General features: G+C 40.6%; 1 long non-coding RNA gene across 1 annotated transcript; it reads left to right on the forward strand.

The window, feature by feature from the left end:
* Nucleotides 1–1,324: 1,324 nt before the first annotated feature.
* LOC117523567 lies at nt 1,325–23,644 on the forward strand. The gene is made up of 3 exons (XR_004564544.1): nt 1,325–1,335; nt 4,939–4,944; nt 23,523–23,644. It is a non-coding gene; the product is annotated as an uncharacterized LOC117523567 (long non-coding RNA).
* Nucleotides 23,645–23,911: the final 267 nt, after the last annotated feature.

Raw genomic sequence — 23,911 nt, forward strand, 5'->3', positions numbered from 1 at the left:
AAGTTTAATGATAATTTGTTTCTGTCAAACCATATTTTCAATTTTCCCATTTCTATACTGATCCTCCTCAGTAACTCCTGCAAATCCCCCCCTGAACAAAAAATGCTTGTGTCATCTGCAAATAATACTAATTTTAATATTTTGGAAACATTGACAATATCATTTATATAAATTAGAAACAGTTTTGGACCCAATACTGACCCCTGTGGGACGCCACAAGCATTGTCCAAGCATGATGATGTATATTCCCCCAACTTCACAAACTGTTTTCTGTTACTTAAGTAGCTTCTCACCCAGTGCAACACCAACCCCCTAATCCCATACTGTTCAAGTTTATTGATTAATATGTCATGATTAATTGTATCAAAAGCCTTTTTAAGGTCTATAAATATTCCAACTGAATGTAATTTGTGGTCTATGGCGTTTGTAATCTCCTCAACTGATTCTATTAATGCAAGTGATGTTGAACTATGTGCTCTGAATCCATATTGACTATCAGTAAGTAATTTATGTTTATTTATGAATTTGTCTAATCTATTATTGAATAACTTTTCTAATAATTTGGAAAATTGTGGAAGCAAAGAAACAGGTCTATAATTTGTGAAGTGGTGTCTATCCCCAGTCTTATACAGCGGCACAACCTTAGCTATTTTCATTTGATTGGGAAATTTACCGGTTTGAAATGATAAGTTACAGATGTATGTTAATGGTTCTACAATCCATTCAATGACCTGTTTTACCACCACCATATCAATTTCATTTAAATCGGTAGATGTTTTATATTTACAATTATTCACAATGTCTATAATTTCATTTCCATCCACTGCTGTGAGGAACATTGAACAGGGATTTCTTTCTATGAGATTATTATCCCAATCCTCAGGTTGGGAATCGGGAATTTTTTCTGCCAAGCTTGGTCCAATATTTACAAAAAAATTATTAAAACCGTTGACTACCTCATCCTTATTTTCCTTCTTGACATTATTATCAATGAAATACTGAGGGTAACTCTGTTTTTTATTACCATTTTTGATAATGCTATTTAATATATCCCATATTCCTTTAATATTGTTTTTGTTATTATATAATATGTTACTATAATATTCCTTCCTACATACCCGTATAATATTAGTTAATCTATTTTTGTATTTCTTATATCTATTTTCTGCCTCTTTAGTCTTTAGTTTTATGAATTCTCTATACAGTGTATTTTTCTTATTACATGCATTTCGTAACCCTTTCGTCATCCATGGTCGAGCTTGGATTTTTTGTTTTCTGTAGTCTTGTTTAATTGGACAATTTTTATCATATAATGATGTAAATATTTGTAAAAAAGTTTCATATGCACTATCAACATCACTTTCACTGTATACCTTTTCCCAGTTTTGCTCCTGTAAATCCTTCTTTAGTGTGTTCATGTTTTCCTCTGTCCGCACTCGCCTGTATTTTATTTTCTCCTCTGGCTGATTCCGCCGATGGTTTCTATTATAAACGATGAAAACTGGTAGATGATCACTAATGTCATTGATTAATAATCCACTCACAGTGTTATTCTCAATATCATTGCTGAATATATTATCAATTAAGGTAGCACTATGGGATGTAATTCTGCTTGGCCTGGTGATTTTTGGATATAAACTCATACTGTACATTATACTGATCAATTCATCTGTTATTTTATGCTTATTTGGATTGAGCAGATCAATATTTAAGTCACCACAAATGAACACAGTTTTTTGATTAGTTTTTGAGAACATTTTTCCCATACAGTCAGTGAATGTTTCAATACTAGATCCTGGTGCTCTATATATACAGCTGACTAATACATTTTTGCTTTTTTCTTCACATATTTCAATAGTTATACATTCTAATAAGTTATCAATCACAGTTGTCATATTGTCTACTATTTTATAATCCATGTTCTTATCCACATACACAGCCACTCCTCCTCCACTCTTATTTTTTCTGTTTACACAATTAAATTCATATCCATCCAGTTCAAAATCCATTCCTTTATCTTCATTGATCCATGTTTCTGATATAGCAATTATGTTAAATATTTTTTTAAACTGACTTAAATATTCTTTAATGTTGTTAAAGTTTGCATATAGACTTCTGCTGTTGAAATGGATTATTGATAATTTGTTATCCGTTTTAATGATCCGATTAAACTGTTCATCTGTATAATAGCAACAACTGTCATTGATATTTGAGAAGAAATTATTGTCCGGGTCTATATCGTGCTCCAAGTCCAGTACATTGTGGTCTGTGTATTTAAATGTTCTCAGTTCTACTTTTCCATGATCAGCAATCCTTTGAGTTATATCCTTCTTGTCTCCAGATGTAGATGAATAGGTAGTAGATGAATAGGTTCCTCTGGTCTGTGTCATGGTGTTGTGATGTGTTTGTGTCCTCATACCTTATTGGTCATATTTGTCCAGATCCTCGCTTTAAGAAACACTATTGTTCATATTTGTCCAGCTCCTCGATGTTCCTTATTGCCATGACTTTTGCTTGTTCTGGTGATCCGTTCAGTTTGATGAATATTTTACAGTTTGAAGTCCATGTGTGCTGGTTTTTTCCCTGTTTCTTCAAGAAGCGTGCTTTCCTGGCGATGTCGGCATTGTGTTTGGTGAGATGTTCATTGATGAATACGTTTGTCCCTTTCAGTTTTCTTCCTTGTTTTAACAGTGCTGTTTTGTGTTTTCTGTTGATGAATCTCATGATGACGGTTCGTTTATCACCGTCATTTCTCCGGGGCAGAGGGTGGCACGCTTCAATGTTATTTAAATCCATTTCTATACCTTTAGATAGGAGGAAATCAGCAACCTGTTTTTCCACAGAGCTGACCTCCTGTTCACTGGGCTCCCCTCCGCTCTCATCTGTTACCGCCCGTGCGTAGGACCGTGGTTTGATATGAAGACCTGTGATGATGACGTCGTTGATTCTGGTGTACTGCTCCAATTCAGCCACTCTATTTTCCAGCTGCACCAGATGCCGGTCTTTCTCGGCATTCTGGAGCCGTAATGCCTTCACCTCCTCCACCAGATCCATAATTGATTTCTGTTGCTGCTTCACAACAGAAATCTCCTCTGATAGAAAGTCCAGAGATTTTTTAATATCGTCACCTTCCTCCGCTGTCAGAACCTTCTTAGGACCCATGGTCGGCTTATGAGCAGCTTGTCGATCGCCGATGTTAACAGCCTGCGTTGTTTGTCACCGGGATGGATCTGCACTGCGCTGGTGCCGCGCGGCCTCGGTGTTTCCGCGCTGATGGATCCGCGGTGGCTGCACGAGGCCTCGGGGAAGCGGCACTCGTGACGCAGCGCGCGGCCTCAGTGAATTCACCACGTTGGTCGGGCCTCGGACGTTGTTGCTGTCCAGTCGCGGGGCTAAGTTGCCGGTTGAGGTGGTATTCCCACTGTCCGGGTTGGCAAACACCGGCGTGGCAGATGGCAACTACAAACACCACCTCTGCAAACTCAGGTACAAACTTTTTGCAGCTCGCTCTGACCAATAGAATAGAGTAGAATAGAATAGTTTTTATTGCCATTGTATAACAAATTGCACAATGAAACTGGTGAACCTCCCCCCTATTGCGCAGTACAAAACAATAGCACGATTAAAAAAAACAATGTAATATAAACGCAAGTGCGAAAAGCAAGCAAACACCATAAGGCACAGAAATGAAGAAAAGAGCCACAGCAATAAGTGAGAGCTGCTGCTTATTAGTGGACACGCTGGACAGTGATCACCTGCAATGACACAACATGAAGCCAATGCTGTCAGTGATATGTTAGAATAGATGGGCTTTGTTACATGCAGTTACTCGGGATAACTGCAGCTTGCAGGGTTACAACTGATTTATTCATGGGGGGACAATAGGTTACCATGACAATAGCATCACAATGAAATACAATCTACGTATGTGTGACATATGTCTGGAAGATGGAAGAATATGTGGACATGTGGAAGAATAGGAGTACACCTGAGAGGAGACAGCAAATGCATAAATATTTAAACAAGTTTGTAATCTTCTTGTAAAACCACAAGTACTGTTTAACTTTTGCTGTTTTCATACTTGTGAATCTTTGTGTAGCCTGCCACAATGATGCAGTTTTACCCAAGGTAAGACTTGAATACTGATGACCCTTTTAAAAGCACATGCTATCAGCACATCACTGAGGGGGCATTTGAGGGGGCAGAAGGATCTATCAGGTCTTGAGGATCCACCTCCTGCTGGGCAGCAGAACATCTTCAAGTGCTGGGTCAGCCTGGAACTGTACTAATCCTAGTCTGTGGAATTGTGGTGAGTTGAGCCAGTTTTTCTCTGCTGAACAGAGCTGTTACACAACACAACAGTGAATTAGGTTAATTATATAATGACTAGAGCTGTTATAAATAACGTGTTAACTATTTGCATAATTTTTTTCCTCTATAACGCGATAAAATAAATTGATCGCAAAGGTTAATAAAAAAACGCCCCTTCATTTTGCAGTACCACATGGTCAGTCAGTGGGGGCAGCATTATGCCCACGTTCAGCGTGCCACCAGAAAGAAGAAGAAGTGGCCCTTTCCTGTGTTAGCGCGCTGCTGGTGCTACATCAAGCTAGCGATGGAAAATAAAAAAGACACGCTGTTAAATGGAAAATTTCACTTTAAGATACAACCAGATGGTGCTTTGGACAAGACAAAGGCGATATGTGTGCTTTGCAAAGGTGAATTCAGTTACCACCAAAGCACTACATCACTTACATATCACCTCAAGGCGAGGCATCCCGGGTGTGTCACTGACCAAGGGAGGCGGCTTTCGCCAGTCTACATTGCAGGAGTTTGGAGCGAGAGGTGGGACCCTATCCAGGCAAACCAAAAACAAAATAACAGAAGCTATTGCTTGTTGGGTCACTAAAACTTGTCGCCCCATAAATATTGTTGAAGATGCAGGTCTGAGGGATTTGATTCGAGAGGCGTCTGGGGACTCCTCTTATCATTTACCCGCTAGGCAAACCGTAATGTCCAGAATAGAGACTCATAAAACGAGAAAGCAAAACAGCAAAGCATGTTAGAGAAAGCCCCCTTCATTGCTCTCACGGGAGATCATTGGACTTCTGTTAGCAATGATAACTATTTGGGTGTCACGACTCACTTTATTGATGACAACTGGTGTCTACAATCCTTTGCATTAACAGTGAGTAAGTCAAACGAGCGCCACTATGCAGAAGTACGTATGTGCGCAACACTTTCAGGCAGTTGCTCAAGAATGGAACATAGAGACAAAATTAACAACACTTGGGACAGACAGTGCTCGGAACATGACAGCAGCTGTAAGACTACTTCCATATGAACATCTGCCTTGCACTGCACACACTCTACAACGCGCAATAACAGTGTCACTACGTGACAGCGGATTTGATGCTGTTTTAGCCAAATGCAGAAAAATTGTCAGTCATTTCAAGCACAGCCCATCTAATGCACGAGAGTTGAATAAACAGCAAGTTGCACACATACAAAAAGAAGAACCCCTGATTCAAGACGTGCCCACTAGATGGAACTCCACTTTACACATGATCAAAAGGATCCAACAAAACAAAGCATCGATAGAGACAACCCTGTCCCAGCAGAAGTTCAACATCTCCATGCTAACTGAGTCTGAACTGGCAAAGCTGAAGAAGTTGGAGGAGCTACTTGAACCATGCAGGTGTGTTTTATTACAGTTTCAGTGTATTATATTTGTATTTTATTTGTAATTAAATTAATTATTTGTAAGTTAATTATATTGAACAATTAAATGATGTAAAAAATAGACAAAAGTGTGTGTGTGTCTGTTTTCAATTGAAGTTTGTCTGTTGAATTAATACTGTTATTTTATGTCTGTTTTCACAGGTATGTCACTGAAACTTTGGGTGGGGAGCACTACATCTCCTGTTCTGTGGTTTTGCCAGCCTTCTGCCACTTGTTCAGAGTCATGGAGCCATCAGATGATGATACTGTCAACATCATAAAATTCAAAAAAGCTTTTTCTGAAGACCTGGCTCAAAGAAAGGAGAACTCCAATCTCACTTGGCTCAAGATTGCTACTACACTTGATCCCAGGTTTAAAATGCCTGCCTAAACCTGAGAGAGGTGAAGTGTGGAATTCCTTAAGTCCAGGATGTGGAAACAACAGGCTGTGAAACTACAGAGGAATCACCACTAAAGAAGAGGAGAATGTCCGTCTTTTTGGTTGCATCATCTGATTCAGACACAGATGAGGAAGCTGAGTCCATTCAAACTTCACTGGACCGCTACAAATCAAAATCCAAAAGTGACCCGGATCAGTGCCCACTGGAGTGGTGGTCAAAAAGAAAGGACTCATACCATAGACTAGCACATCTTGCCCGCAAATATCTCACATCACCTGCCACCACTGTGCCCTGTGAGAGGCTATTCTCCCTCCCCGGCCACACTCTTCAGAAAAAGAGAGCTGCTCTCTCTTCTACAGATGTTGAGAGACTGGTGTGTCTGAGTGGTTGGCTGAATGTAAAGGAGGAGTAGACTTGGTTTCCAAACTTAAACTAAAATGTTTTGCAAGGTTATAATTGCACTAATGCACATGTTCCTAAATCAAAAGATGAATGTATCACCCAATGCACTTTTGTTAAGCTTTTCAGGTAAGCTGTATTATTTTAATTTCAGTAATTTAAAGTTACATGTTTGCCAGAGGAAAGAGATGCTCTGAGGTTAGAAGATGTTGTAAATTTGCAAAATAAGCCAGTTTCAAGTTCATGTCACAGCTTTTAAGTGTGACATAAAAAAAAACAAAGCCCCCTTTGTGAAACTAATGACTTTGTGTATTTATTATAACTTGACTTAAAATGAGATTAATCGCAATTAATCGCAATTAATTTTTCCCATATTTGTGATTAATTAGTTAATTTTAATTAATCGATTAACAGCCCTAATAATAACATAATTTTGAAGGCTGCTGTGGTTTATCATTAGACCTCCATCTCTGGTTTGCATCCTGACATTTCATTACCAACCCAGAACCTGAAATGTCGGGCTGAACACTACACATGGAGGTCCGATGATAAACCGTAGGGCCCAGAATAAAATCATGTTATTCTCATTATTATCACTTACACAACACAAGCATCAAACAATGAACATCTCATCATTGTGAACTTTTCCTCTGCGACCAATGACCACTGTGATAGGATAATAATAATAATAATAACAACAAGAGCAATCAAAGATTTCTGACGTCCACTAATCTGGATCCGTATCACCTCCAAAATTCAGTGGAGTCTTCCAATCCCTACTATCTGTGGTGGAAATTTGGTGAGAATCCATGAAGTTGAAGTAATCCTCCAAAGCCTATATAAAGGGAAATCTTGATCCAGAATCATGATCCAGATCCAGATCACCTCCAAAATTTAAGGGAGTCTTTCATGGCCTAATATGTGTCTGTGGTGAAAATTTGATGAGAATCCATTTAGGAGTTTTGACATAATCCTTCAAAGACTATATACTTTATTCAGAATCCGGATCCGGATTTGGATCATCTCCAAAATTTAATGGAGTCTCCTTTGGTCTAATATCTATCTGTAGTGAAAATTTCATCACCGTCCGTGCAGCAGTTTTGACATAATCTTGCTAACAAACAGACAGACAAATAAATAAACACCAATGAGTTTATAATGTCCTTGGTGGACATAATACTTGGCCCTGTGATAGACTGACTTCTTGTCCAGAGTGTATCCTGCCTCATGCCAGCCCAATCTCCTCACGCCCTATGACTGCTGGGATCGGCTCCAGCCCTTCATGACCCTTGAATGGAGTAAGTAGGTATGGACAATGAATTATTGAATAATAATAATAATAATAATAATAATAATAATAATAATAATAATAATAATAATAATAATAATAATGATGATGATGATGCTTGTCCATGGTGTACCCCCGCCTTTGGCCCAGTAACCACTGGGATAGGCTAAAGACAAAAGTCTTTCCAATATCATTATTTTCTGTGAGCACTGAGCAGTGATGATTGTTCAGTGAACATGAATGCTAAAATGAAATCCACAATGAAAACATGCATGCTTTTATTCCACAAGCCGTGCACGCTCCAGACATGTTCTATAACACACAATGCCCCTGGCTGCCATGTGCGTAATGCCAGAATGTGCTGAGCAGTCATCACTGTCGTCACGGAGATATGAACTCAATAACATGCGTTTTTCTGCATCCATTTGGTCCAGAGCATTGAGGCCACAGACAAAAAAAAAAAAAAGACAAAACAGCATCTGGCAGAGGAGAGACAGCATGTATGATGATTGTACGTTATAGTAGAGCCGCACATGCAACGTTTCCACAGAGGGATGTGTCACAATCGCTGCTTCCTCCACACAGCAGGGACGGTGTGCCCATCAGCTTGGCATGATTATGAATGTGACAGAAGCTCTGATTGTGGGATGCTGGAGTATGAAGCCACTGGAGAGGAACAGAAGGACGCGGCTGGGCCAGAGAGTACGGATGAAAGAATGGAGGGGAAGCCGAGCTGGCGGCTGCTTCTAATTGGGCTTAGCAGGTTTCCATGGCTGACCAGGCCCATATGCAGCATCGTTCTAAGGAGTGAGCGGAGGCCACAAGCAAAGTAGCATGGCATTCCAGACAGTGGTGTGTTGTATATGTGACGGGGGGGGTGTAAAGCGTGCAAGCGGGTGAGAGGCCGGTCACACTCCGGCAGTCACAGCCTATTTGTGACAGAGGGCAGAGAGAGCCAGCTGTCACCCCCTGACAAGAGCACACACTCCTCTGTGCAGAGGCTCTGCAGCACATAAAAACACAAACAGCAAAAAAAAAAAAATAACCCCACTTACGAAACAATGATTTCAATCGAGGCATCCAGCACTGACTGCACAAAACAGCCAATTGACTGAATAACAGAAGAAAAGACAAACAGGACATGCCTAATGAAAGGGAACGCGCGGGGGGGGGGGGGGGGGGTCAAGAGGTGGGAGGTTATGCAGTATATTTTTCCTTGACAGATATTTGCTGCATTGGAAACAATTAGAAGTGATTAAAATGGAGGTAAACAACCGTTGATGCCCTCCACCCCATCCTGTCTCCCCAAACACCCCCCCCCCCCACCACCACCACCACCACCATGCCTGTTTGACGGGGGTGTTAGTGTGTGTCGTGCTCAGGGGGGTAAATTGATTTCGCACTCTCGGCAGCATTAATTAATGATCCGCTCTCTGTATTGTACCGACTGTCACGCCATACTTTCTTTTCCAGACTTTGCTCCATCCTTATTTCCTCACCTCTCCAGAGTCGCCTCCACTGCTCGTACGGCCCTGTTTTGTTATTTTATTTCACAAAACCACCGCCGGTGCACTTAAAACATAAACGCTGACACAAACAATAAATGTACCAATAAGGATTATAATATTGAAACACAATATATGGTTGCATGGAACATAAATTCTTAGAGCATCATTCATAGGCCTTTGTTTTTATTTATTCATTCCCTTTACAACCGAGCAGATGTCTGGAGGGCAGGCCACAATCCTGTTTATGAGAAAAGCAAGAGAGTGAAAGAGAAATCAAACCTGATGGCTCACTGATGCCCCCTACTGTATTTGCAATGGTACTCTTTTTTTTTATGTTACACAGGTTTAATACAAAGTAAGAAACAAAAACATTGTATTCTCAGTTTAATCACTGAGGGTCTCAATTTGGATTCATCTTTTTGTGTCTGTGTGCGTGTATAGCTGTGCATGGGTGCACATGCACGTGTGATGATTTCGCTTTAAGCACATTTATAATAAATCCTATGTTTTAGAGTATCAAGGTCTTGTTTGTTTCATCTGCAACCTGCATTGTGTGCTGAGGATGAACCATGTGACATGTTCATTTGATTTATTTTTAAGTGTCAAAAGAAAAAAAAAAAGGGGGGGGCGGGGGGATCAAAGCTGAACTCACACACAAGAGGCACAAATATTTGTAATGCATCAGATTTGAGCCCTCGTTTCTGTGTGGAGGTGAGTTAGAGCCATCGTAGCGACTGAGGATTGTCTCTTGGGGCAAAGTGAGACGATAAAGTGTGGCATGAGAAACATCTGATCACCTTGAATTTGCATAAACAGCCTTGAAACGACCACGCAGAAGGTATAAGTGTTCACCATCTAAGCCTGAATAACTCCCAGCTGCGGATTAGTATTGGGTTCACCCAGGTCATTTAACACTTAAAGACAGTCTCCAGGGAGTCTATTCATGTTGGACAAATTGTTTTGCCTTTACGGCAGCTCAGTGCTGCACAGGATGTTAGGGGAGTTGTGAGGAGTAATTTGCTGCCTGTAGTAAGGGACACTTTGCACCCTGCTCTTTCCATTCAGGATGCACCGCCGTATCAAAATGCTGAACAGTAACAGGAGCGGCATCAGCACCAATTACATGAAAATAGTCCCCGTCTGGGTTAAAGTCACAAGGATGGGCTGAAGGCACCGGGAATAATGAGCAGATCCCTTGAAGCAGTGCCCGCATATCCAAGAGCGACGGTGAAAATGGAGCACAAAACTTTGTGAACCAGGACGAAAACTTTGCAAAAGCGGACGGGAGCTTTGACGAGTTATGAAGAGAGTGAGAAGGTTATGGAGAAACATGTGCAAGTGACCCAGAGAAAATTGCTTTTGTTGGGCAGGAGTCAGCAGAGTACAGCTTTGTGCCACTGGAGAAGAACACGGGGAGAGACCAACCGCTGGGAAAAAAAAGAAAAAGAAATCAGCTTTGAAGTGCCAAATCTTTTATTTCTTTGAACGGCCACTAGAATTGTCTCCAAAAGCAAGTCAATCCCCACAGAAACCCATGTTAAAATTTACAGCAGAAATAAATTACAGCTGGCACAAAAATGTTACTATAACTCATCCATTTAAGCCATATGACTATGAATATTTTGGGACATGGTCATAATGACTAAAGTACTTGTGTAGGCGGCTGCTGCCACCCACAGCTAGCACTGCTAGATTTCTGAGCATTTTATTATGAATATCAATAATATGGCTTGCTGTGTGGTTAACTGGGCAATGCAGTCTCGTTTGAGGGCGGACACTAAGGGGTAAAATATGATGCATATGACATAATTTCCCTACTTCCGGGGGAAAAAACATGGTATTTTCTCTGAGTTTCTTGGGCAGATTACACGCAAACAAAGTGAAAACACAAACAAAATGTGACAATGTGGTGGGAAAGTGGACGTGTTGTGGTTTGTTTAAGACCCGGAGCTCAAGCGTGTCAAGGCGGTTTTGCAGGTGAGATAATGGAGCTACTCTGGTTAGCTGTGTATGCTAACACGTCTCCCATCTGCCTCATCTTCCCTTCTCCAGTGGCAAAAAAACAAAAAAACAAAACACTTTTCGGGACTACTTTGGCATTTGCAGCCAACAACAAAACCGTGCACCATTTTTCCGTGTGAAGTTATGCTGTGTGTGTATATATATATATATATATATATATATATATATATATATATATATATATATATATATATATATATATATATATTGCACAATGGGACCAGCTGTCCCCATAAGTGGTCAAATCCCATGATATCACGCAGGGTGCAAACAAGACAGTATGGCCGTTGAGTGAAATTTTAATCATGTATTTTTATGTTAGCACTGTTAGTACTCATTAACAGTTATTGACAGCTTGGTGACAACAATGATAGTGCCGTGGTTACTGAGGCAATATCAATCAATCAATCAATTTTATTTATATAGCGCCAAATCACAACAAACAGTTGCCCCAAGGCGCTTTATATTGTAAGGCAAGGCCATACAATAATTACGTAAAAACCCCAATGGTCAAAACGACCCCCTGTGAGCAAGCACTTGGCGACGGTGGGAAGGAAAAACTCCCTTTTAACAGGAAGAAACCTCCAGCAGAACCAGGCTCAGGGAGGGGCAGTCTTCTGCTGGGACTGGTTGGGGCTGAGGGAGAGAACCAGGAAAAAGACATGCTGTGGAGGGGAGCAGAGATCAATCACTAATGATTAAATGCAGAGTGGTGCATACAGAGCAAAAAGAGAAAGAAACACTCAGTGCATCATGGGAACCCCCCGGGCAGTCTAAGTCTGCCAATATGCCACCCGTCATGAAAAAAAACACCCAGTCTGCAAAAATATGTGTTAATTAAACACCCAAATGAACCTGAGCCTGTTACTTAGCTTGTTATTAAGTGGGTAACTATAAGATGGAAGCGTGTTTGGGCTTCAGTTGTCGTACCCAAGTAATACTGGTCTTGCCTATGCTCCACATGTTTTCCCATTCATCAGCTGGCCAGGACGTAGGTAGAATTGGCTGCCACCAAAATGGCGACATCTAGCACTGCCCCATTTGAGCTTCAAATTCACTCTTCAGAAAAAATATGGGTGAAGTCATGGACGGTTTGTCCAGTATATTATACAGCCTTTATATAACGGCTGAGTGGATCCTTGTCATTTGATTGGTGGCGTGTATGTCATGTGACATTTACCGTGCAATAGTTCTGGTGGAGCGACATTTAGCTAAACATGGCAGAGTTTGTTTTGCTGGTGGACGACGATTTGAAGGAGCTAACCTAACACAAAAAAAACAAACAAATCCACCATGCCATAAGCCCTCTGGAGGCATGAAGAACTGTTAGGATGAAGAGGATGAAGTTAGGATGAAAAGCCTGACAAATTTGTGAAGCGATTTTTCGCTGGGGTGAGGAAACCAGACAGCAGTCTGTACACAAAGTCAGTGGACGGCATCACGGACTGCTGAGCATAATTTTGGACTCCTATTTAAAGTTTGTGTTGGACTGTTAAGCACCAGTGATGAACACCAAAAAGTAAGTCGATTTTCTGTTGTTTATAAATGAATAAAATATCAAATGACAAGGATCTATTTTAGCCGTAATATAAAACAAATAATTAATGTTTTCCATTCTTTTTATGGAACGGATATTAATTCGGTAAAAGCTTGAACATACCATTCAACAAAGCCTCATTGAATGGTATGTTCCATCTTTCATCTCATGAAATATTTGTAACATTGAACTCATAAGCATTCATTATTTGTATAATATGTGATATATGTGTTTACAGAATCCTGGCAATAGGATTTCTGAGCGTAAACATCTGTTGTGTTCTAATTTACACAGAAAGGTCAACTGAGAATGAAACACGTCCTGTTTCATGATATTCTCTTCTATCCCGTGACTTCAATATTTTCTTGGCTCACTTGCTTCAGGTGAGCTCACACCTCAGCAATTATCGCCCGTACTGGAAGAGCGTGGAACAAAAAGATGCATCCCTGACTGAATACAGAGCGCCTGTATAAAACATTTGATACTAACTAATTATGCATTTCCCATGCTATTTATAATGCAACCGTGCCTCCAGTAGCACTTAACTTCTGAAGATTGATTAATGGCACCATGCTGGAAGCCTGGAAATAGGTGTGGAGAAAAGGCGCACGCATCGCCAGCATCAGCAGTCTGGACTCGCTCCTTCTGTCACTGCTCTCACCCGCTTCTCATGAAAGTAAAATGCAGCAGGTTTGGAAAGCAGCCCTGTCCTGCCTGTCAGAGGGCTCGTAGTAAATATCGTGTTTGTGGGACACCAGGGGAAAACGCTTTGGTGATGGCGCTTCATCTGCTGGTGCCACCTGCACTTAGGACGAAGGATCGTTTCACATAACACTAATTTCTTGCACTGCAAGGTGATTATCATTAACTGAAAACTTCAGAAAGAGAGATTTTTTTTAATCCCTCTGCTAAAAACAATCATTATAAGTCTACAAACATTTGATAGGACACTAAATTAATAGCAGGTTTCAAGAATTTTCGGCTTTAATAATTTGTTTTCTTGTCCCCATAAATTACGTGTTACTGAGTGGAGTGTAATGCAGCAGGGATGACACAAAATTATTTGCAGTGACCAAATTTGGAGGATTTAATTTAAACAAGAAGACATGAACTTTAAGCTCCAGTTTGCCAGGGGTTATTTAGTGTTCAAATCTCTTCATCATGACGCTGTATAACTGGTGATTCAACTGCAGTCGTAGCCACAGACACCTATAGCTCCTTCAGAGTCATCATAGGTGTTTTGGTGGCTTCCCTCACTGGTCACCCTTTTTCATAGTCACTCAGTTTTTGAGAATTGCCTGGTCCAGGCAGATTTAACATACAGCACCATATTGTTTATATTTCTAAATGACTGATGTAAAATGAAGTCCAAGTCGCCAGGGAATTGGAAATGTTCATGTGTTGCATCCCCTAAAGAAAACCGTCCATACAAGTGATGATTTCTATTCAAAATAATCAGATATTTAGTTGGTCCAAATATTTATGGCCTCTGAAATTCAAAGGGCTATGTATACAAATGGTTTTAATTCCTAAATGGGTAATGTAATATTTTTGTGAAATTCAAAGTCAAGCCTAAATGTCTACACTAGAAAAAACATCTGGATTGTTTCATTTCAACCCCATGATGGTGGTGAATAGTGGAGTAGACAACAGAATATTTACAGAGGAATCACACAAATGGTGACAGAAGCACCAAATTCAGCACAGTTAGACATTTAGAGTGGCCATTTGAATTTGCAACAGGCACCCAGCTAGGGGTCAATTCAACAATTACACAGGGGTCAAAATAAAAAGATGCTGCAGTCACATGGAAAACTACACCACATTATTTGTCTGATCACAAAGAATCCAAAAATGTGTAGTTTGGACAATCTGTGACTGAATGTTATGGAGTTATGGGGTAAAAACAGCAAGGACAGTGATAGGTCAATTTCAGTTTGTAAAGGGGTCAAAAGTTAAAGTTGCTTTAATTTTGCTAATCATAACACCCCCCGCCCCACCACCACACACACACACACACACACACACACACACACACACACACACACACACACACACACACACACACACACACACACACCCAAGCAAATGGCCATTTTTGTGAGAGACTTTCCACTTTTCACCCAGATTTCCGCAGAGTGAAGACGGAAAGCATCAAACTGAAACTGTGAGTGATTTCATTTTACATTTATCTTTATGCATTACAGTACTTTTCTGAGAGCTGAACTCTTTTCAAGCATGAAAACACTTTGTTCACATGAATAGAGGTTTTCAATAAAGATTTGAAGAGTTATCCAAAAATGCATTTAATTTTTTTCAGATTCACAGCCAAAATGCACAGGGTTCTAGGCAAATATGTGACACATAGTCTGAAAGCCAAGATTGATGATAATATTTTATAATGCAACACGTGGGTATTATACAAACAACAACAAATAAACAAAAATGGGAATTACTGAAGGTAAAATCTAGAAAATACCCATAGACCTCACCTCAAATGGGTATTTAAGGAAATACAGGTTTTGGCACATCTGTGATGGCTTCATTCGTCAGCTGTCCAGCTTGTTATCACTGTGGTCTCCATTTTAATTTATGATGATGGCTCTCATGTATCTATAACATAATGTCACATTTATACATTTTGTCCTACTGGAGAAAAAAAGCTGTAAAAACAGACTGATATACTGATACTGGCTACCAAAAACACCCTCCTTTCTTAAATTGTTGTGTGGCTGTGGAAGCTATATTAGCATGTAGTTTTCTTGAAAAGGTGTCGGTTGAAATAGATTTGTGAGCAAATATTCTGGTTATATCTGATGAGTGCACGACATCAGGTAGCATGTACAGTTAGTGAATTTATCAAATAGTTTAACACTACAGTTGTAATATGTATTTGTGTGATAGTCACTCCCATTTCACTTGACCAAGCAAATAAAAATCCAAATATATTCATAGAAACTCCAATGTGAGGTCAAATTTGCCATAGGTCAATCATTGAAATCAAGGTTCTTGGGGTCAAAGGACAAAATTTAAGTTCTTCCATCGTATTTGCACCACACTTGGCACACATATGGTGGTAGGTTTTGGTATTGCCCGGGCAAGGTCAACTTTACCAAAGGTCAATCACTAGGTTCTGTCTCCCTGTTTGTTGGCCATGTCCCAGGTCCTTTTGGTGATCTGTACTGAACTTGGTATGTACATGAAGGTTGACCCGGAAAGTGGCTTTCATCTTTTTCTTTCAGCTTCTCCCTTTTTCACTTGGGGTTACCACAGCAGATCCAATAAGGATTGACATGTTGATATGGCCAGTGTTGTAATGTAATGAAGTAGAAATACTTTGTTACTGTACTTAAGTAGAATTTTGATGTATTTGTACTTCATTACATTTCTGGCGACATTCACTTTTACTCCAATACATTTCTTCAATAAGATGTATACTTTTACTGTTTACTACTTTTAAAATGTATACTTTACTCCAATACATCTTCATTACTCGTTACTACAATATAAAAGTAGAAGAAATTTGATTGGGTGATGCCCAGGGATGAAAGTAAGTCAAAGCGTAGTGGAACTCTGGACTGGTCCTTTCCGTACCGGAACGCAGTCTGTGTGTCTGTTGGAGAGCAGCTTTCCACCCCTGTTTATAATCAGCTGGAAGTTTGATTCATGACACCAAACGGAGATGCGTTTCAGAGCGCACGAACGGTGCGTTATTCTGCCTACTGAATTAACACCTGCACGCCCATCCTGTGCAGAATCAGGGAGGAAGGCAAAAAAAAAAAGCTTTGTGAAGCCGCTGATCTTCTGATCGTGCTTGCCAGACCCAGCGGGAGACCCTGGTGCGCGAGTTGTTTCAATTTTAAAGCGACTTTCCCCCAATGGCGCTTCTAGACCAAATTTACTGAGGTGGCCTGGTTGGGGCCAGGGGTTCTTCAGAGGGGCGCATTCAACCCAGGGCAAAAAAAATACAAAGATTTGAAATCTTATTTATTTTTATTTTCATAAAACTAGTGATTAACCGTTGTAACCAAAGTGAATGGTTTCTATCAGATTTGAGACGCAAATAAAAAAACAAACATTTTACAGACTGTATTGAATTGAGAAAATAATCAGCAGATGAGTTGAGAATGAAAATAACGGTTAGGTGCAGCCTTGGTTCAGTTTCTCAGCATTGATGCTCTTTTATTACAGCAACTGTATTCTTTGGTTTTGGTGATTTCTGGCAAACTGATCAATAAATGAGTCAAGACTCAATGTCTTTGGCCTCCTAGACTCGATACTCTGCTTCATCTCTTATCATTCATGGTGGATCTGAGCAGTGGTGGGCACAGTTCAGCTAATCCGATAGCAGATAATTATCAAAGCTAATGTTTTTGCTATTGGATTAGCTTTGAGATAAGTTTTAAAACCATCATCAGACCAATTGTCTTCCGATAAATTTAGTTCCGATAACATTTTTTTTTTGCTAGTAACGTTTAATGGTCAAAAACGTTTGTAAACCCTAAAATCAAACATTTTAGTCTGTTTGTTATGTGTTTGTAGCAGACTGGCTGCCTGTCGCTTGCTGATGACATCATCATTAAGCGCAAAGTGTAATTAGCCAGTTGACGCAGGGAGCATTGTGGGTAGTGTAGTTCAGCTTCACTTTAGACATTACAGTGACTCGTCCACTCGACACAAAAACAAAACAGACTAATTTTAACATTATTTTATTTTATTTCTTTGTAGCTTAATTTAAAAGCCAAGACTCGGTGGTTGAGAGGCGCTCTCACGGTGCAGCTGTGTGTACAGAGGGACTTTTCTTCACGTTTGGACACTCTTTTGGATTTTAAAAAAGGACGCTTTATGTGAATTATTATTCAGATAAATCCCATTGAAACTAACAGGTAAGAATTTATATTTACTACGTGCCAATCAATGCATTAATGGACGTATTTCGGTTGTTTAAGCTGCAGGATTCAAAGCATGTGAAAAAAGCGTCAACTTTTAGCTTGTACACACTTAGGTGTATCGCGGCAGTGACATACATGTCTCTGGATTTTTGGCCGTTGAGATCGAGAGGTGCCTGGGAAGAGTTTGTAGAATCATGAGGTCATTGGACAGAGATGTTTGGCAATGCTAATATCTTTGCATGTGAATGAAGGTCCAACTCTTTAGGGTCCTGGTGCTGCCTGTCTTGCTGTATGGTTGTGAGACTTGGATGCTAATCAGTGACCCAAGGCAGCGACTGGATGTCTTTGGTACAAAGTGTTTTCGAAGGATCCTTGGGCACCGCTGGAATAATTCTGTATCAAACGGGTGGTTACTAAGAGGGACTAGGATGAAGAGCATTACTTTCATTGCGAGTGAGCGCCAGCTACGACATTTTGGCCATGCAGCACTTCTCTCTGTGCATGATCCAGCACGCAGGTGCCTCAGTGTTGAGGACCCCAGTGGATGAAGAAGGCCAAGGGAATGCCCACGTTTCATCGAGCTGTGGCAGATAGATGGTTATTTTAGAGATGAGGGAATGGACTGGTTGTCTGCCTGGGTGGTTGCCATCCAAGACCTGGCAGCTCTGTGTGGTTCTGTGGCCTCTCAGTGCAGTTGAAGAACAGGATACTGAGGCTCCTCAACATCTGCTCCAAAATTGTGGGTCACTCGGTGGAGAACAAATTCACAGAGCTGTGCAGGAAACAAGCCTTACGACTTGCAGATAAACTCTCTACAGACTCAGCCCATGTTCTGAATAGTGAATATGAGCTTCTTCCTTCTGGGAAGCACTTTAGAGTGCATCGTTACAGGAGGAATAGATACAAGAACTCATTTGTGCCACACTCCATCGCACTTTTAAATCAGAGGGAGACCAAATGAACACATTGTTGCAGACCACATACTAGTTTTAAAATTATTTTACGTTGAATGTTTTATGATGAATGTTTGATGTGTTTTTTTATGCATTGGGGCTTCGGCAGCTCATGTAAGTCAAATTTTTGTTTTACGGACAATAAAGTTTTATCTTATCTAGACGATTCTGTGGTGTTGTGGATGCGGCAAAGTACAGCATCAGCGCATGTTGGATTCTAGAATTGCCCTGACAAAGTCAGCCATCATCTGGTTAAGGGTCAAGGTAACTGGGGTCAAATGTGAGTTTGCCATAATCCTTAATGTCTTCTTGCCCATGAGTACTATTGCCTAAAATTGTTGAAAATGAGGGGGAGAAAAACAAGAAATTGGGTATAAATTGATTTAGAATAATCTGACTCTTAACAACCTGTGTGTCACTTTTGGACTTGATTTATTCATACATGGAACATTTACTTCCGCAACATACCTTGCAATGACTTTCAAAAAACATCATTCAGGTTTACATTTGTGCTGCTGGGAGGTCATTCAGCAGACGTTTTTGTCGTGATTATGTTCCAAATTGCTCTGAAATAAGTGGAGACTGAGGCTGTGTGCAAAAGGTCACACAAATCAGTGGCTGTGCTAAGTAGATGTGCTTTTTACTGTAAGTGATTGTTTTAATTCTCCTGTGACACTGGGGAGGAAGAAGATGGAGCTTCAATACTAGAATATTTATTTATTTGACAGCGACCTTGCACAACAAATGCGTTGCACAGACCAGATTTAGCTACAAGTTAATTTTCATCTGTTGTCTCCTGGCAGAAGCAAGAAACAGCAGGTCACAATGTACAAAATACTACAAAATATACAAATAGATACAAGCACCAACAAGAAACACCAGCAATGGATTACTCACAATTAATATATAGTTTTCCAAGACACTGTCAATAATCGAATAGTGTTCACAAATTTGACCATATTTCAACCATTTCTTTCTTTAAACTGTTGCACAGTGTCTCTCTCGAACAGTCCAAACAGTCAAATATTCATGCAGTGTCTCACAAAAAATGCTTTGACAAATCTACAGATATATGTATGAGTCAAAGTATGAGTGGTATTCAGTATTTCCATGTTGGGTACCACCTGAAACATTTTTTCTTTTTATGTGTTTTACTAAACCTTCACTTTGTAAAAAATAAATAAATAAATAAATAAATAAAATTCATGGTGAATGCTGGGTAATAGTCAGGTGGTGCTGCTAATTTTATATGCAGCTCATGTCAGTTTTGTAGCAGTTAAATTATGCACTTAATTATGACGAATTGCCATTGCCATGATAATGCTTCTGTATGGCTTTAGGTCAGCGCTCTATATTGTCATGAAAGTGTGATTTATCCTGTATTCTCATGGAGTCTAACCAACAGTGTAAGAAGACGACCAATGACGGATGTCATTGTATGCGCACATTGGTAACATTTTCCCATTAACTTTTGAAGTCTTGTCCAATCTGGCTAATAAGGGTTTTAGTCCCGTGACCCAGTGGGTCAATAACTTTTGTATTTCATGGTATTCCAGTGCAACCTTTTGAAAGGTGGCTGAAAAATTGTCGCACCATCTGGTTGAATGCCATGAAAGCAGAGTACAAAGCAACAACACTGATAAATGTCATGTACTGTTTCTGGTTGCTGCCTTTGAAACTAATAGGAGACCATAGTCTCGTTTGAAACCTCCGTGATATTGTGGGATTTGACCACTTATGGGGACCTCCATTAATATATACACAGTATAACTTCACACGGATAAATAGTGTGCGGTTTTGTTTTCGACTGCAGTCACCGAAGCAGTCGCGAAAAGTATTTTTTTCGGTTCCAGGTGGAGAAGAAAAGCCGAGAAGGTGGGAGACGTCATGTCGCTAAGTGTTAGCCTACATAGCTAACTCCGTTCCCTCGCCTGCAAAACCGTCTCGACACATTTGTGCTCCGGATCATAAACAAACCGCAACACATGTCCACTTTCCCACCACATCGTCACTTTTTCTTTGCATTTTCACTTTGTTTGCATGTAATTTGCCGAAAACCCCATTGAAAATGCTGTGGTTTGTCCCCCGGAAGTAGAGAAATTACATCATATTTTACTCCTTTAGTGCCCGCCCCCAAACGAGACTGCGTTGCCCTATAATGGAATCAAATTCATAACAGAGGTAAGTAAGCTCCTTAATTAGACAACGAACAGAATTTGAGATAATGCATCACAAATGTAATAGGAGCAGTAATAAGTGTTTTGTCAACAACTGACATGTTATGACAGTACGTGTTGTCTGTGGAGGAGGGGGGCCCTCCCAAAGCATGTTGGTAGTCAGGAACCGTTAAATATGTATCATGAAGCATATTGGTTGTCAGTGAGGATACACAGGTGGAAGTCAATATTTCAGTCTGCTTTTCCCATCAATAACAGGAGCAGGTAGACAAAAGAAAAACCCTGAAGTCAGACTGTATTAGGAAAAAGAAGCAACACTGAGCCTGGAAGCCACGAAACAGCAACCTGCTTTTGAAATGCAGAGTCCATCAAACCTCACAGCTTCAGGGGACCATAGAAACTGAAGTCGTAGGCACTGTCCAGCGGTTCAGCTCTAAGGATGTATGTGGTTTCATCAAAAAGGTGTGACACAGAAGAGGACACTTTTCTCTCCCCATACAGCCATCAGAAGCAAATGTCTCCAAAAATAATGTGCAATGGTGCAGTTCGGTATCATGAAAGGAACGAAAGGACCACAGGCAGCGAATTTCACCATTTCTGTTTGAGAACAATAAGTACAACCCTTTTTATTTTTTACATTAGTGTGAGGCATATGTGATGTCTTTGTGTAGTGCCATGGTTTTTCTTTTTTTTTAAAATCAGATTGCATATTTCATCTTTGTTCTATTTTGTATCTCATCTCTTCTGATGTTCTCTTTAGATATGACAACAACAAAAGACCGCTGAGAGGCTTATCTTGAGGAAGCTGAAAGAGGAACGAACAAGCCTCAAACAGGAGCTGGAAGCTGTTAAAAAAAGAGTTGCCGCTACCAAGATAAACAACAGACACCTCCAAGCTAAGGGGGCAATGCTCAAAGAAAAGCATTATCAAAGCCCAGGAGACCACAAGGGAAGACAGGTGGGATCCATGGGACCCACCCACGGCCAAGAAAACAAGGGCTGGGTGGCAGTAAGGCAGACAATAGTCAAGTCAAAAGCCGGTGTCGCAGACTGAACGGTCCACCCCTGCCTCCACTGCGCATGTGTCATTTTGGAGCTTAGCAGCTTGTCTGAGTGACCCAAAGCGATCAAATGGATTAATGGGATTATTAACTATCAAATGACAAGGTAAAACCTCTTAACTCATTCTAAAGTCAGTTTTAAGCAGAAACCAGGCAAAACTCAGTGATGCTTTGAAATGACCAACACGCAGTGAACGCATCAGCTAGCAGCTTGTGTAGCCGTGGTGCTCTGATCGCTACCTCCATCTTTTATGATGAAATAATGCTGAATTTATGTGGAAATGATTGTTGTACCAAACCTTCAGATATCTGTCACTGAGATAGATGATGACTGGAGTGCAGTTTTAAGCAGAAAGGAGGTGCGCAGTGAAGGCAGGGCGGACCGATTATTAGAGTGACCGTTCGGTCAGAGACACCAGGAAGGTAATCAAAGGCTGAGACTGAGGGACAAAGGGACAATGGCAGAAGGTGTACTGTGTGGACTGGTATGGACCATGTCAGAGTCTGTGAGGTCCAACAAGGTCCATGTGGTTGTGTGGTTGGAAAAAGTGCTTAATAAAAAACAAACAAATAAAAAACCTCCCCGGGGCAACAGACTTCCTAAAGTGGTGGCAGCAAAAGGGGACACTTAACAAAGCAGCTGACCATAAAGAGGAGTGGACTATCTAAACACTGGGACAAGCTACATTGGGACAGAAGAAGGATTAAAGACAATGAACAAAAAAACAGATAGTCCAATTAAAGGGAGAGAGACTTAGAACCAGACCCAAATAATAACAGAACAGAAAATGTGAGAAAACCAATAACTCATGTCGGAGGTCTGGTCTTAACAGATTAACAAAGTTGTTGACAACACCACCTAGGATAGGTCTAGGACCCTGCACAAGACAGACACAGGTTAGTTTTTACCTTTTTTTAATTAAGGGGAGTAGAGACAAAAAAGGGTTAACTATAGAAATATATCCTTTATTTATTTCCAACCTTAATTTGTTAAAATCACCCCATTTACAAACATTAAAAACACATTGTAACTGAAAAATCAGTAAACCCAAAATAAACTCAGTAAAATTCACAAAACACACATCCATGCACACACACAAAAAAGAAACATGCAAATAAATCAAACACCAGTATGTTACAGTTAAAAGCAACATTAAATCCTTAGGGCGATAATAGGAAAAAAAAAACACACTCAAAAAAATAAATTACAGGTCTGGAATAAATATGGATCATAAAGCCAGTATGCGATATTTTATATAATTTCTTTTCCGCCCACATCTGGCTTTCAAACCCCTACAACGTCTGTGCGAAATTTAAATTATTACCAGACTGTTAATAGAATCCAGTTTGGTCATCCAATATCCAGAATCCAGAAGAGCAGCAGTGGGAGGAGGTCCGCAAAGCGTGGCCAGCATCTGAATTATTGAGCCGATGCAGCTGTCCCCAGCAGCCACCGTGGGAGGTGCAGCCTGGTCCCGCTGTGATGTAGACACCACATTAGCAGACCAAAACAATTTGTAATTGTTTATAAAAGACAGAAACCAGCAACTCACCAGTAAGAAGACGCACCGGTCTGCTCAAGACCCCAGTGGAGGCCCACTCCCAACCTCCAGGCAATGTGCGTAAAGCGCACAAAGCACCACACTATAAGGAAGGAACGGCATTATAGAACGACGATAGATAACTAAATGGGCCAAAGCCAGCCGTTGAGTGCCAGAAATCAAGTCTAGGGTTAGGGTTAGGGTTAGACAATCGATTAGCAGAACGTCGATGGGAGCGGGGCGAAAGGCGTGGTCAGGCACCAGCCGTCCCTCTTCCTTCTGGGTCCGAAAGGGAGCCGGCTTCCCCACGCTTCACAGCCAGAGGGCTCCGTGTGGCAACAGCTCCCCCTGCTGATGTTGTTAAGGAAACGAGCAGGGCCAAAATCAGATCAGATGACAGATTGAGGAGGC

This window comes from Thalassophryne amazonica, chromosome 13 (genome assembly GCF_902500255.1).
Source record: "Thalassophryne amazonica chromosome 13, fThaAma1.1, whole genome shotgun sequence".
Taxonomy (NCBI): domain Eukaryota; kingdom Metazoa; phylum Chordata; class Actinopteri; order Batrachoidiformes; family Batrachoididae; genus Thalassophryne; species Thalassophryne amazonica.